The 16,971-nt window shown below is 42.5% G+C and overlaps 1 pseudogene; it reads left to right on the top strand.

Moving 5' to 3' along the window:
• Positions 1-833: 833 nt before the first annotated feature.
• LOC135556851 (piggyBac transposable element-derived protein 4-like) lies at positions 834-2,423 on the top strand (annotated as a pseudogene).
• Positions 2,424-16,971: the final 14,548 nt, after the last annotated feature.

Below are 16,971 nucleotides of genomic sequence, written 5' to 3'. Positions count from 1 at the left end.
GTTGTGGACAAATGCACACTTCAGAAGTAAAGTGAAGAGTATTGCGATGCAAAGCCAGCACGGGGCTCCAACCGTCCATGAGCTCAAACATTGAAGTCTATGATGTGCTGCACTACTGCACTGATATAAATGTGTTTCCCAACCCCAATTACCCATAGAGAGAAGATTTAACCCTTGTGTTGTCTTTAGGGTCAAAAATGACCCGCCACTATGTTTAACAGCAAAGAAAACCCCCTAAATGATATTTTTTCAACTTGATATTTGATGAGTTTTCCTAGAGTGACTTCAACATTAGAAAAAGTGAAACATCGCCTTTTTCATATTTCCATGACAGCTTTATACCACCAGAGTACAAAGATTTTCTTAGGGTCATTTTTGTCCCACCATGTATTGAAATCATCACACACCACAAAAACCACAATGACACACACACACACACATAACAATGAGAAATTGAGATTATGTGTGCTACTGATTGAACTCAGACAAAACTAAAACTTTCTTGTGCAGCATCCTCCTCAACCCCAGACAGGTGACTCAAGATCAGACAAAATAACCAAAATTTCAGACAAAATAACCAAAATTTCAGACAAAATAAACATTTCCTGAAAGCATTGTTTACTAATAGGGAATGCAGTCAGAGGGTATAAAGGTGCTGCAGAAGACAATCCCCCCCCAGTTCTCTTTGCTGAAGCCCTGAGTGCACGTTTCGGTGTTAAACAGGTCGTAGATCTGATTTTTTCAGATGTCCAGGTGGAACAAGAGAACTATGATTTAGAAGAGGAGGGAGGTATCTGAAGAAGATGTTGGGGAAGTATACAACCCAGAGCACAATGCATCATCTTCAGATGAAGAAGAAATCCCCCAAGCTGAAAGAGAGACATTTGTCAAAGAACAGCAAAATAACATGGTCCTTGTCACCATATGACAGCCAGGGCAGGATGGCAGCACAAAATGTCGTGAGGATGACCTCAGGGCCCACAATACATGCAGTTGCCCATGCCCAGGCCATCTCCTCAACATTCTAATTGTTTATCACACCAGACACCCAAAAAAGAATCCTGGAAATGTCAAATTTGGAGGGTTTCCGTAAATATGGAGTCAACTGGAAAAGGATGGATGAGATTGACCTGCGTGCCTACATAGGGCTGCTAATCTTAGCGGGTGTGTATAGGTCCCGAGGCGAGGCTACATGTAGTCTCTGGGATGCAGAGAAGGGAAGGGTGAGTCTTTCACACTTTCTCAAGAATGCTACGATTCGATAATCGTGAGTCAAGACCTGCAAGGCGTGTGAGAGACAAACTGGTGGCCATAAGAGAGGTCTGGGAGAAGTGGGTGAAGCATCTGCCATACCTCTACAACCCTGGGCCTGAGGAAACAGTGGATGAGCAACTGGTTCCATTCAGAGGTGCACTTTTATCTGTAATGTAAGTGATTTTCACTTTTAATTTAGTTATGTATTGCTGTAATATCATTGATTTATGTGATTGTTTTCTGTGGCACTGATACTAATTACTGATAGTAATCTCTTTTGTCAAAAGGTCACTGTCCTTTCCGGGGGTATATTCACAGCCAGCCAGCAAAGTATGGCATCAAGACATGGGTGGCCTGTGATGTACATTCCAGCTACGCTTGGAAGCTGTAAGTCTACACAGAGAAGCCGACCAGTGGAGTCCCGGAGAAGAACCAGGGGATGTGGGTTGTGCTTGATGTGACAGATGGACTGAGGGGGCACAATGTCAAGTGTGACAATTTCTTCACCTCTTATGAACTCAGCCAGCAGCTCCTGAAGAGGAAGATCAGCATGGTTGGCACAGTTAGAAAGAACAAGCCTGAGTTCCCCCCCTGCACTCCTCGCAACAAGGGGGAGAGAGGCCTTCTCACCAATGTTTGCCTTCACCTCCACTACCACTCTAGTTTCTTACCTTCCAAAGAGGAACAAGAATGTGGTCCTCCTGAGCACACTGCACAAAACGGCTGAGATCAGTGATCGGGAGGAAAAGAAGCCAGCCATCATCCTGGACTACAACCACAACAAAGGTGGCATAGACAAGCTGGACAAGGTGATTGGAACTTACAACTGCAGGCGGATGACTGCCCCCCTGGTCATCTTCCATAACATCATTGATGTGTCCTCATACAATGCCTTCGTGATATTGAATAAGATCAACCCTACCTGGATGCCTGATAAGCGGGACAAGAGGAAGGTGTTCCTGGAGCAGCTGGGAAAGGCAATTGTAACCCCACACATTCAAAGAAGGGAGCACCTCCCCCACACAGCAGCCTCTGCAGCGCTTGTGAAATCTGTTCAGGGGGCTGAATCTTGTCCTGATCCACCTGAAGCTGCAGCTGAGGCAGGCAAGAGGAGGAGATGGCAATTATGCCCCCACAAGAAGGACTGTAAAACAAATACTATGTGCTGAACGTGTGAGAAATACATCTGCAAAGTCCATGCACACACTTGCATACTGTCCTACATCTGCTAATTAGAGTTGGTTGATTTATGTTCGTCTCGCTTTTGTTTTGTATCTATTATCTTATTTTATTATTATTTATTGATGTAGTTTATACACCTTGTGGGGGGGGGGGGTTCAGAAAATGGTAGAAGGCTTGTATTTTGTAGTTGAATTCCTCATTGTACAGTATATAAGTATACTGCCAAAAAATGTCAAGATTGTTATTGTTTCCCTTCAATACAATTCATTCAAAACTACTTTCTACACATTTCTGCTACTATCTTAGTCTATAGAAGTGCTATCTTATAAAAAGTTTTACACCTATGCAGTAACCTTAGCAATAATAATAATAATAAACATCTACTTTAGTAGAGAAAACAATTAAGAAAGGTATGTTGTAATAAAAAATGAGTGGTGCCCACTGATTAAATGCAGTCTTTCTGCATTGTGAAGAGGGAAAACCCAGATATTCACAAAGTTTGTGATGAATGACAGGTTGTGTATTCATGCAAAACAGATTTGGGGATTAAAATTAAATTAAGCTGCTTTATTTTATTTATGTTGATTTATTTTCCCTTTTGTACTTTAACTATTTGCTCATCGTTACAACACTGTATATAAACTAGAAGTCGACCGATTATGATTTTTCAACGCCGATACCGATTATTGGAGGACCATAAAAGCCGATATCGATTAAATCGGCAAATTTTATTTATTTATTTGTTTGTAATAATGACAATTACAACGATACTGAATTAACACTAATTTTAACTTAATATAATACACCAATAAAATCAATTTAGCCTCAAGTAAATAATGAAACATGTTCAATTTGATTTAAATAATGCAAAAACAAAGTGTTGGAGAAGAAAGTAAAAGTGCAATATGTTCCATGTAAAATATGTGCCATGTAAGAAAGCTAACGTTTCAGTTCCTTGCTCAGAACATGAGAACATATGAAAGCTGGTGGTTCCTTTTAACATGAGTCTTCAATATTCCCAGGTAAGAAGTTTTAGGTTGTAGTTATTATAGGAATTATAGGACTATTTCCCTCTATACCGTTAGAATTTCATTAACCTTTGACTATTGGATGTTCTTACAGGCACTTTAGTATTGGCAGTGTAACAGTATAGCTTCCGTCCCACTCCTCGCTTCTTCCTTCGGCTCGAACCAAAAATCACAACGACAATTAGCTCGCGCTAACTAGCTAGCCATTTCACTTCGGTTACATGAGCCTCATCTCGGGAGTTGATAGGCTTGAAGTCATAAACAGAGCAATGCTTGAAGCAAAACGAAGAGCTGCTGGCAAAACGCACAAAAGTTTTTTATAAGATAAGTTTAATGCTAGCTAGCAACTTACCTTGGCTTACTGCATTTGCGTAACAGACAGCCTCCTTGTGGAGTGTAACGAGAGAGAGGCAGGTTGTTATTGCGTTGGATTAGGTAAGGTTACAAGATTGCATCCCCCGAGCTGACAAGGTGAAAATCTGTCGTTCTGCCCCTGAACAAGGCAGTTAACCCACTGTTCCTAGGCCGTCATTGAAAATGAGAATGTGTTCTTAACTGACTTGCCTAGTTAAATAAAGATTAAATAAAAGGTGTAAAAAATATATATATATTTTTTAATTGCCCAGTCGGCGCCCAAAAATACAGATTTCCGGTTGTTATGAAAACTTGAAATCGGCCCTAATGAATCGGACATTCCGATTAATCGGTCATTCCGATTATTCGGTCGACCTCTAATATAAACTAATGTTTTTAGTATTTTTGAACATTTGGGAGTGTAATGTTTACTGTTAATTTTTTAAATTGTTTATATAACTTTTGTCTATTATCTATTTCACTTGCTTTGGCAATGTAAACATATGTTTCCCAGGCCAATAAAGCCCTTTGAATTGAATTGATAGAGAGAGGGGGAGAGAGAGGGGGAGAGAGAGAGCGAGTGAGAGCGAGTAAGAGCGAGAGCGAGATGTCCATGGTGATCTAGCCAGTATAGTCTATGTTCAGACGTTGGTCGTCCAGTATTCATACACTGGGCTGTGAAGGTGAGCTGAATTCTGAAAGAATTTTCAGTTTTCATTTGAAATGGGTTAAAGGGTTAGACTGGAGGGGAAATAGAAAAATACATGTTTATTGATAACTCTGTGTCTCTCTGTGTGAGACAGTCATGACTGAATGTTATGTGAGGTTTGTAATGTGTTTTGTTGGTTTGTGTATATGTGCCTGTTCGTTTATTTAAGCATTTCCATTATAAATTACATATATATATATATATATATATATATATATATATATATATACATATATATACATATATATATAACATGCTATCTCAGAAAAAGATAGGGAGATTGAGAGAGTGTAATGTAGAGAAAGGCATTGAGGAAGGGTGCGAGGGTAGAACTAAGAGTGATGGATAAAAATAGAAAGGGATAAATATAGCGAGAGAGGAAAGAAAAAAGGGGAAAAGGAGGGTGAGAGTGATGGATAAAGAACAGAGAGAGAGAGAGAGACCTGACTGTTGTGTCCATTCAGTATTTTCACGTCCGAATGAAATGCATGCCCAAATTAAACTGCCTGCTACTCATCCCCAGAAGATAAGATATGCATATCATTAGTATATGTGGATAGAAAACACTGAAGTTTCTAAAACGGTTTGAATCATGTCTGTGAGTATAGCAGAACTTAGGCAAACTCAGGCAAAACCTTGCTACATAAGGGGATGGGAGGTAAATGGCATGGGAGGTAAAGGGCATGGGAGGTAAAGCCCTCTACAACCTCTGAATTAAGGTGAGAAATTAAAGTGAAAAACAACGAGAGAGAGAGAGAGAGAGAGAGAGAGACACACACCTCAGTGCAAGACAAAGTGTATGTGGGAGATAAACAGATCAATATCACTGCTGAGTTCCATCCATGAAAACATCAACAAAATAAACTGAGTCTAAAGAGGTCATTCGGACCGATAACCTCTCTGCCCTTGAACTAGCCCACACTATTCTCTCTCCTATCTCCAGACTGTGTGTGTGCATGTGTGTGTGTGTGTATGTTTGTCAGAAGATGAGACTGCATGCGTGCGGTGTGTAATGTGCATGAGTCTGGACTGAGTGGCGTGCGGCACATTATGGTGTGATGGCCATGCCCTTTGTTCCACCAGCTGTCAGACACTCAAAAACACACACACACACACACACACACACACACACACACACACACACACACACACACACACACACACACACACACACACACACACACACAGTGCCTTGCGAAAGTATTCGGCGACCTTTTGCCACATTTCAGGCTTCAAACATAAAGATATGAAACTGTATTTGTTTGTGAAGAATCAACAACAAGTGGAACACATTCATGAAGTGGAACGACATTTATTGGATATTTCAAACTTTTTTAACAAATCAAAAACTGAAAAATTGGGCGTGCAAAATTATTCAGCCCCTTAAGTTAATACTTTGTAGCGCCACCTTCTGCTGTGATTACAGCTGTAAGTCGCTTGGGGTATGTCTCTATCAGTTTTGCACATCGAGAGACTGAAATTTTTTCCCATTCCTCCTTGCAAAACAGCTCGAGCTCAGTGAGGTTGGATGGAGAGCATTTGTGAACAGCAGTTTTCAGTTCTTTCCACAGATTCTCGATTGGATTCAGGCCTGGACTTTGACTTGGCCATTCTAACACCTGGATAGGTTTATTTTTGAACCATTCCATTGTAGATTTTGCTTTATGTTTTGGATCATTGTCTTGTTGGAAGACAAATCTCCGTCCCAGTCTCAGGTCTTTTGCAGACTCCATCAGGTTTTCTTCCAGAATGGTCCTGTATTTGGCTCCATCCATCTTCCCATCAATTTTAACCATCTTCCCTGTCCCTGCTGAAGAAAAGCAGGCCCAAACCATGATGCTGCCACCACCATGTTTGACAGTGGGGGTGGTGTGGTCAGGGTGATGAGCTGTGTTGCTTTTACGCCAAACATAACGTTTTGCATTGTTGCCAAAAAGTTCAATTTTGATTTCATCTGACCAGTTGCCAAAAAGTTCAATTTTGATTTCATCTGACCAGAGCACCTTTTTCCACATGTTTGGTGTGTCTCGCAGGTGGCTTGTGGCAAACTTTAAACGACACTTTTTATGGATATCTTTAAGAAATGGCTTTCTTCTTGCCACTCTTCCATAAAGGCCAGATTTGTGCAATATACGACTGATTGTTGTCCTATGGACAGAGTCTCCCACCTCAGCTGTAGATCTCTGCAGTTCATCCAGAGTGATCATGGGCCTCTTGGCTGCATCTCTGATCAGTCTTCTCCTTGTATGAGCTGAAAGTTTAGAGGGACGGCCAGGTCTTGGTAGATTTGCAGTGGTCTGATACTCCTTCCATTTCAATATTATCGCTTGCACAGTGCTCCTTGGGATGTTTAAAGCTTGGGAAATCTTTTTGTATCCAAATCCGGCTTTAAAATTCTTCCCAACAGTATCTCGGACCTGCCTGGTGTGTTCCTTGTTCTTCATGATGCTCTCTGCGCTTTTAACGGACCTCTGAGACTATCACAGTGCAGGTGCATTTATACGGAGACTTGATTACACACAGGTGGATTATATTTATCATCATTAGTCATTTAGGTTAACATTGGATCATTCAGAGATCCTCACTGAACTTCTGGAGAGATTTTGCTGCACTGAAAGTAAAGTAAATAATTTTGCACGCCCAATTCTTCAGTTTTTGATTTGTTAAAAAAGTTTGAAATATCCAATAAATGTCGTTCCACTTCATGATTGTGTCCCACTTGTTGTTGATTCTTCACAAAAAAATACAGTTTTATATCTTTATGTTTGAAGCCTGAAATGTGGCAAAAGGTTGCAAAGTTCAAGGGGGGCGAATACTTTCACAAGGCACTGTATACCTTAGAGTTCTCCCTCCACAAACGCTCCATCCCATCTCTAGCTGACAGAACAAAAACCCAGGATAGCACTCGGAATTCTGCCCTTCACACTCCTCTGGTTTCCAACCGTCATTTGTTGGTGAACAAGCAATTTCCCAGAATTGATTTGAGAGAAAGGGCCCCGACTGGGAAAAGAGGAAAATCGATGGAGTCTATAGAACCTGCGACAAGTACACAGGTAGGACACACCTCCCTACAACAAAAGGCCAAAACAGGAGCTACGTCCAAAATGGCACCTAATTCCCTAAGTGGTGCACTAATTTAGACCAGGTCAAAAGTAATGCACCACATAGGGAATATGGTGGCATTTGGGACACAACCCAAAACAGGGAGAGATGCCTCTGAATGAGATGACTCTGAACATCCCACTTCAGTCTGCAGAATGTGACAACACAACACAGCCAACTGAGAGTAAGGACTCTATTCAATATGTATCGCTGACGCGTTACAGATTGTTCAATTGAAATATAAAGTACATTTTCCGATTGAGCAGACATATGCAGCATTTAGGTTTAGATCTCCCCGATGGGACAGATCATGCGTGCCCTGGCGACCCACTCGCACCTGCCACTCCACATAAACTGAAACACAAGCCTCACTAGAGGCCTCCTCAGACAAGCCGGCAATGGATAGATGTATGCCAAATACAAAAGAGACGGCAACACATCCACCTTTATGACCAGGACTTTGCCCATAAAAGACAAATACCTAGCTTTCCACATTGCTAGCTTCCTCTGTACCACTGCGATACGCATGTTCCAGTTTAGTGTCGCTGAGGTCTCAAAATGGACCCCGGGAATCCTCAGGGCCCCCTCACAGAGAGATAACCCCCCAGGCACATCCGTTCTACCGCGCCATCTTCCGGAAAACTTGACGGAAGACTTTGCATGGTTCAGAACTGCTCCCGACGCTCGGGTGAAATTCCCAAAGATGGCAAGGGACCTGGTCAGGCACGAGTCCTTGCACAACAGCAAGGAAGTGTCGTCGGCGTACTGCGTCATCTTAACACGCAGCCCACCACTTCCAGGGATCAGCAAACCTTCCACCCCTGTGTCTGCCCTAATGGCAGCCCCCAGAGGCTCCATGTACAGAACGAAGAGGAGAGCCGAGAGTGGGCACCCCTGCCTGACCCCAGACGAGAGGTCAAAAACGTCACCCAAGTGACTATATACACTAACTCGGCACCCCGCTCCGACATATAATGTACAAATCCATCCTATAAACTTCTCCCCAAATCCTAATCGACCTAACACTCTGAATAAAAAGGATCTATTCACGCGATCGAAGGCTTTCGCCTGATCTAGCGCTGCTACCATTAAAGGCAGTCCTCTATCGTCAACCCAAGCAATGGAGTCCCTGATTAACTGTAGGTTCCATCTAATAGAGCGGCCCTCTACCCCGCACGTCTGATCCTCATGAACGACGTAGGGAAGGGCTGTGTGCAACCGGTCTGCTAAAACCTTTGCAAGTAGCTTGTAATCCTCACACAGCATGGTCAACGGCCGCCAGTTGCCAAGGTCTGTTACTTCCCCCTTCTTATATAAAAGTGACAGCACACCAATAGCCATTGATCCCCCCGGGACCCCCGTCTCAAGTATGGCCTTCAAGACTTCGAGGACCACTGGTCCAAGTATACCCCAAAACTTGAGATAAAACTCAACCGGCAGCCCATCCATCCCAGGCACCTTCCCTTTTCCCATCCTCCTAAGAGCGCTCTCAACCTCTTCTAGTGAGATCTGGGCCTCCATCACTTCTCTAATGTCCTCCGGCAACCGCCTGGACAAGTGTTCTAAAAACACATTTCCCTGCTCTACATCTATTTCCCTTTCCTTAAATAAACCTTGGAAATGATCAGTTGTCACCCTGACCATATCCTCTGGTTCTCTAATTATACTATCATTTTCTTCCCTAACACCATGCATTACTTTCCTACTCTGTCTTGCCCTAACCAACTTAAAGAACATAGCAGAACAAGTCTCATTATGTTCTAGAAAGCCGCTATGCGCACGCTCCAGGAAAGCTCGAGCCTTCCGCTCCTGCAACTCCCTGAGCTGCGCCTTTAGGGTTGCGGATCTCTCCCAGTCAAACGACCCGCCGAGGTTGCCTGCCTCGTATTCGAGTTCAATTAACTTTTGGATACGATCCACCTCCCTCCTCTCCTCCCTTTTTTCCTCTTGCAATACCCTATTATAAAAGCTCTAATCCTCACCTTAACTAATTCCCACCACTCTAACACCCCCTCGCACATTGACCGGAGGCCCTCAAGCCTCCAAAAGAAAGACAAACAAAAGCCTGCTTCTCCAGCACATCCCGATCTAGCTTCCAGTACCCCCTACCAAAGAGGCAGACTGGCGACCCCACCTGCAGGAGTACCCCATCGTGATCCGAAAAGAAAACAGGCAACAGACGCCCAGACAACTTACCCAAAGACCTGGGTACAAAAATATAGTCGAGCCTCCGCTCAACCCCCTGGAGTTGTGCCATGTAGGACCGTCCATTTTCGGAGTAGTGTGCAGACCACCATCTACCAGACCATGGCAAGCCATTAGCCTGGCAATGGCACCTGCACTGCTATCCCCCCCTCTTCCTAAATCTGTATTAAAATCCCCCCTATCACTAATTTCCTATTTGTGACACACAGGGGCGTCAGACAGTCCACCATCTCCCTCCTGTCTGCCACCACTTGTAACCACGCCAGCCCAGGACCTCCACATCTGGCTTCTTCACCTGCAGGATCGTCTGAGACCAGCCACCTGGACAGCTGATGAAACTGAGGAGTATTTCTGTCTGTAATAAAGCCCTTTCATGGGGAAAAACTCATTCTGATTAGCTGGGCCTGGCTCCCAAATAGGTGGGCCTATGCCCTCCCAGGCCCACCCATGCCTGTGCCCCTCTCCAGTCATGTGAAATCCATAGATTAGGGCCTTTTATCTATTTCAATTGACTGATTTCCTTTTATGATCTGAAACTCAATAAAATCGTTGAAATTGTCAAAGTTGCATTTATATTTTTGTTCAAAGTATACTTACTCTGACAATCTGCACTGACCCCCTTTTCCAATAACTCTTTTGACTCATCATATACGCCGCTGCTACTGTTTATTATCTATCCTGTTGCCTAGTCTTTTTACCACCTACCTATATATACACACACATAAATTATCAACCTAAATTACCTTGTACCCCTGCATATCAACTTGATACTGGTAAGCTATATATATATATAGCCAAGTTATCGTTAGTCATGTGTGTTTATTCGTCATGTTATACTATTTTTCTCTCTGCGCTGTTGGAAGGGTAAGCATTTCACTCTTAGTCTACACCTCTTGTTTACGAAGCATGTGACAAATAACATTTGATTCGATTTTACACACCACTTCAAGAATGTACTTAAAAAAATCAAGTCACCCACACACACACACAAACACAGACACACACACACACACACATGATTCACCCTGAAGGCCCTTCACACAGCCAGCCAGACACATGCATTATATCAGCTCTCTGCAGACACCTATACAGACCTACACAACATGAGACCACATCACACACTTTACATGAAGCATATCGTATTATTGCCTCTGCTCCAACAGGTTGGCTGGAGTAGATCTTACTTGAAAATAATCAACGTTATTCAGAGAATCGCATAGCCAGTACGTGATGTCATCCTGATCATATTAGTAAAATAGGACATCTTTTAGAAGGCCCCACAAACCCATAATTAGACCTCTATTCATCTCATATTCATGCAGCTCCCAGCAATAAGTGGATAAAGACGGTCTATTTAGAGTCTATAAAGTATTTAGTAATGACTGCTCTAATGAGTTGGTCTAATGGTGTATATCCTGCGAAGAGAAACTACTCCTCAAGGCTGTTTCTCCAATTTTCTCTGTGTTTTACAGAATTCTGAGAGTAATCTTTCTTTTACTGATAAGGACAAATGTCGTGGCGGTGGCTCAAATGTTTGTGCAACCATGAGTGAGAGGGTCATTCCAGTTGAACTAATTTATTGTTTTATGGTATTGTATATTACAGGTGATTGACCAGTGACAGTGTCTTGTAAAAGACTCATGTATGGTCTTGTGCCAATTGAGAACGTTTGATAAAGTCTGTAGTTCCCAATTCTCTTCTCAGAGACTCCTAGCTGGTCCAGTAGTGATTGGAAAATTAAGCTTCCTGAAGCTTTGAAGCTTTCCCGCCAATTCTGTTGAAAATAGGTTAATTACTTGAGGCTTTGATCTATGCAGTGTACACTAGTGTCATCTGCTGGTCAAAAGAATTTAAACCTGCCAAGTCATTATACTGTAGGTGACACACACTGGAGCAGGTGCGCCGCGAGTCATTTTTGTCTTCCACTGAAACCAATACCAAACCAATCAGGGGGTTGTTCGACGAAATGAAGCTTCGGACGTCGTTCATCACGTGACACTATATACTGTAGAAGCTTTTTTAATGGTTCTTTATAGAACCTTGGGAAATGGTTCTTTATAGCACTACACCACCGGTCAAAAGATTTAGAACAACTACTCATTGAAGGGTATTTCTTTATTTTTTATTTTTTTTCTACATTGTAGAATAAAGGTGAAGTCATCAAAACTATGAAATTACAAATATGGAATCATGTAGTAATCCAAAAAGGGTTAAACAAATCAAAATAAATTGTATATTTGAGATTCTTCAAATAGCCAACCTTTGCCTTGATAACAGATTTGCACACACTTGGCATTCTCTCAACCAGATTAATCTGAAATGCTTTTCCAACAGTCTTGAAGGAGTTCCCACATATGCTGAGCACTTGTCGGCTGCTTTTCCTTCACTCTGTGGTCCAACTCATCCCAAACCATCTCAATTTGGTTGAGATTGGGGGATTGTGGAGGCCAGGTCATCTGATGCAGCACTCCATCACTCTCCTTCTTGGTCAAATAACCCTTACACAGCCTGGAGGTGTGTTGGGTCATTGTCCCATTGAAAAACAAATGATAGTCCCATTAAGCCCAAACCAGATGGGATGGTGTATAGCTTCAGAAGGGTGTGGTAGCCATGCTGTTTAAGTGTGCCTTGAATTCGAAATAAATCACAGACAGTGTCACCAGCAAAGCACCACAACACCATAACACCTCCTCCTCTAATGTCCATTGCTCATTTTTCTTGGCCCAAGCAAGTCTCTTCTTCTTGTTGGTGTGCTTTAGTAGTGGTTTCTTTACAGAAATTTGACCATGAAGGCCTGATTCACACAGTATCCTCTGAACAGTTGATGCTGAGATGTGTCTGTTACTTGAACTCTGTGAAGCATTTATTTGGGCTGCAATTTCTAAGGCTGGTAACTCTAATGAACTTATCTTCTGCAGCAGAGGTAACTCTGGATCTTCCATTCCTGTGGCGATCCTCATGAGAGCTAGTTTCATCATGTCACTTGATGGTTTTTGTGACTGCACTTAAAGAAACTTTCATACTTCTTGAGATGATCCATATTGACTGACCTTCATGTCCTAAAGTAATGATGGACTGCCATTTCTCTTTGCTTATTTGAGCTGTTCTTGCCATAATATGGACTTGGTCATTTACCAAATAGTGCTATCTTCTGTATACCAACTGATTGGCTCAAATGCATTAAAAGGAAAACAAAAATCCACAAATGAACTTTTAAGAAGGCACACCTGTTAATTCAAATGCATTCCAGGTGACTACCTCATGAAGCTGGTTGAGAGAATGCCAAGAGTGTGCAAATCTGTCATCAAGGCAAAGGGTGGCTATTTGAACAATCTCAAATATAAAACATATTTAGATTTTTTTTTTACTTTTTTGGTTACTACATGATTCCATATGTGTTATTTCATAGTTTTGATGTCTTCACTATTATTCTACAATGTAGAAAATATAAAAAAATAAAGAAAAAAATAGATGTTCTAAAACCTTTGACTGTATACTGGTTCCATTTAGTTCCTTATGGGCATGGTTATTTATAGAACCTTCAAAATATGGTTCCGCTATGGCTACAAGCCAAAATACCCTTATTTGGCACTATATAGAACCGTTTGTTTTTAGAGCGCAAGATATGGTCACTATGCCAGCGTTCTCCCCAAATAAGAGGGGCGCTGTGCTACCTTGTCAGCTTGGCTGAGCCACTATGTAAAGATTTCAGAGCAAAGTAAACTGATATTTAATAATAGAGTAACTATCTCTGACCGCCATTGACATTGTTGTGAATGGCGAAAAAAGTCTGTTCATAAATTCAGAGCGTTGTCATGTTTCTCAATTATTTCAGCGCATTTCAGCAGTAGGCTAGCTCAACACAGAACGTGTTCAGGGTGCACATAGCCTACCACTAGTATCAAAGGAGGTTGCTGGGGGGAGGACAGCTCATAATAATGGCTGGAATGGAGTGAATGGAATGGAATCGAACACATGGACACCATGTGTTTGATGTATTTGATATCATTCCAATTATTCCACTCTTGCAATTATTACGAGCCTCATCCTCCCCAATTAAGGTGCCAACAACGTCCTCTGCAGAGTATAGCGTGGTCGAATCATACAAACTTTGTAACGGCAGTCAAACAAAAGTGAAAAGTCCAAAGTTGCTAAGCTTGCTAAATAACCTCCTTTCACGAATGACAGAATAGCTCCTATATTTTGTTAACTCTGTTTGTTGATCACACATTCTATACCGAAACTCTCATATGAATGCCAAGGTAACCTGTCTAAATACTATCGCCCAGTAGCACAAACATCTGTAGCCATGAAATGATTTGAAAGGCTGGTCATGGTGTGTCACATCAACAGCATCATCCCAGACATACTGGACCCACTCCAATTTGCATAGCGCCCCAACAGATCCACAGATGATGCAATCTCTATTGCACTCCACACTGCCCTTTCCCACTTGGACAAAAGGACACCTACATGAGAATGTTGTTCATTGACTACAGCTCAACATTCAACACCAAAGTGCCCTCCAAGCCAAACACTAAGCTGGGAATGAACACCTCCCTCTACAACTGGACCCTGGACTTCCTGGCGGGACGCCCCCAGGTGGTGAGGGTAGGCAACAACACATTTGCCTCACTGACCCTCAACATGGGTGCTCCTCAGGGGTGTCTGCTTAGTCTCCTCCTGTAATCCCTGTTCACCCACGACTGCGTGGCTGCGCACTACTCCAACACCATCATTAAGTTTGCTGATGACATGATGGCGGTAGGCCTTATCACAGACGACGATGAGACAGCCTATAGTGAGGAGGTCAGAGACCTGGCAGGCAGTGTGGTGCTAATACAACAACCTGCCCCTCAATGGCGGTAGGTAGCCTAGTGGTTAGAGTGTTGGGCCAGTAACCGAAAGGTTACTAGATTGAATCCCAGAGCTGACAATGTAAAAGTATTTTGTTCTGCCCCTGAACAAGGCAGTTAACCCACTGTTCCTAAGCCATCGTTGTAAATAAGAATTTGATCTTAAATGACTTGCCAAGTAAAAAAAAAAAACTTTAAAAAATCATCAGCAAGACAAAGAAGCTGATTGTGGACTACAGGAAACAGAGGGCCGAGCGCACCCCCATTCATATCGACTGGGACTGTAATGGAGTGGGTCGAGAACTTCAGGTTTCTCTGTGTCCACATCACTAAGGCTCTATCATGGTCCAGGCACACCAACACAGTTGTGAAGAGGGCACGACAATGCCTCTTCCCTCTCAGGAGGCTGAAAATATTTGGCACGGGCCCTCAGATCCTCAAAAAGTTGTTCTACAGCTGCACCATTGAGAGCATCTTGACTGGCTGCACCACCTCTTGCTATGGCAATTGCTTGGCATTCTAGGCGATTACAGAGGCTACTGGGTACGGGCCAGTACATCACTCGGGCCGAGCTTCCGGCCATCCAGGACCACTATACCAGGCAGTGTCAGAGAAAGGTCCTATAAATTGTCAAAGACTCCAGCCACCCAAGTCGGACTGTTTGAGTTTATTTTTATATTTACAGGGATAGTGCACATTAATCAACGTTTCAGTGCAAGTGCCAGTTTGTCAGCAGGCTAATTTTCAACCGCAGTCCCTGGGCAGGTTATTAAAAACAATGACAATAACAATATTGACAATCGATGAGCAAAGAGCACATGCAGAGCAACATAGGACAAACAACAAGTAGCATGCAGACAGAAATAGCACAACAAGCAACAAAACAAAACACATAAAAGCAACAAAGTCTTCCAACACCTCACAAGCTACAGACATGGAAAGCAGCAATACACATTTAGGGAGTATTTTCACAAGTCTGATTGGCCTTTAGCTATGTCTTCATGTTTTTGTGAAGGAGTGATAGGTGGTGCAGTTGTGTGTCTAATGGCAGTGTGCTCCAGACATGGGAAGCTCTGGCAGAGAAAGGAGATTGACTAAAGGTGATTTTTCTTAACCTCTTACATCTATGGGGGCGCTATTTCATTTTTGGATGAAAAACGTTCCCGTTTTAAACAAGATATTTTGTCACAAAAAGATGCTCGACTATGCATATAATTGATACCATTCGAAAGAAAACACTCTGACGTGTCCAGAAATACCAAGATATTCTCTGTGCGTGCCCTAGAACGTGAGCTTCAGGCAAAACCAAGATGAGATGGCATCCAGGAAATGACAAGGATTTTTGAGGCTCTGTTTTCCATTGTCTCCTTATATGGCTGTGAATGCGAGAGGAATGAGCCTGCCCTTTCTGTCGTTTCCCCAAGGTGTCTGCAGCATTGTGACGTATTTGTAGGCAGATCATTGGAAGATTGACCATAAGAGACCACATTTACCAGGTGTCCGCCCGGTGTCCTGCGCCGAAATTGGTGCGCAAAAGTCACCTGCCAGTATTTTTCCATGCGATACAGAGAGGAAAGCAAGCTTCCACGAATTGCATATCAATGAAGAGATATGTGAAAAAACACCTTGAGGATTGATTCCAAACAACGTTTGCCATGTTTCGGTCGATATTATGTAGTTAATCCGGAAAAAGTTTTACGTTGTTAGGTGACTGAATTTTCGGTTCGTTTCGGAAGCCAGACGCAATGTAGAAAACGGAACGATTTCTCCTACACACAGACGCTTTCAGGAAAAACTGCGCATTTGGTATGTAACTGAGAGTCTCCTCATTGAAAACATCAGAAGCTCTTCAAAGGTAAATGATTTTATTTATTTGGTTATCTGGTTTTTGTGAAAATGTTGCATGCTAAATGCTACTCAAAATGCTATGCTAGCTTTGCATACTCTTACACAAATTAGTCAATTTCTATGGTTCAAAAGCATATTTTGAAAATCTGAGATGACAGTGTTGTTAAGAAAAGGCTAAGCTTGAGAGCAGACGCATTATTTTATTTTATTTGCGATTTTCAGAAATCGTTAACGTTGCGTTATGCTAATGAGCCTGAAGCTTTAGTCACAAACCCGGATCCGGGATGGGGAGTTTCAAGAAGTTAAGGGAACTATACAGTCACCTCTCATGGCATACCTTATGTATCTGCTGCCATGGGTTTGGGTTTTCTGTTTAACAAAAGTACTGAGTGGAGGAGGAGCCAGGCCATTTAGGATCTTGACTACATTGCAA

This window comes from Oncorhynchus masou, chromosome 15 (genome assembly GCF_036934945.1).
Source record: "Oncorhynchus masou masou isolate Uvic2021 chromosome 15, UVic_Omas_1.1, whole genome shotgun sequence".
Taxonomy (NCBI): domain Eukaryota; kingdom Metazoa; phylum Chordata; class Actinopteri; order Salmoniformes; family Salmonidae; genus Oncorhynchus; species Oncorhynchus masou.
This window is presented reverse-complemented; position numbering and strand designations above follow the sequence as displayed.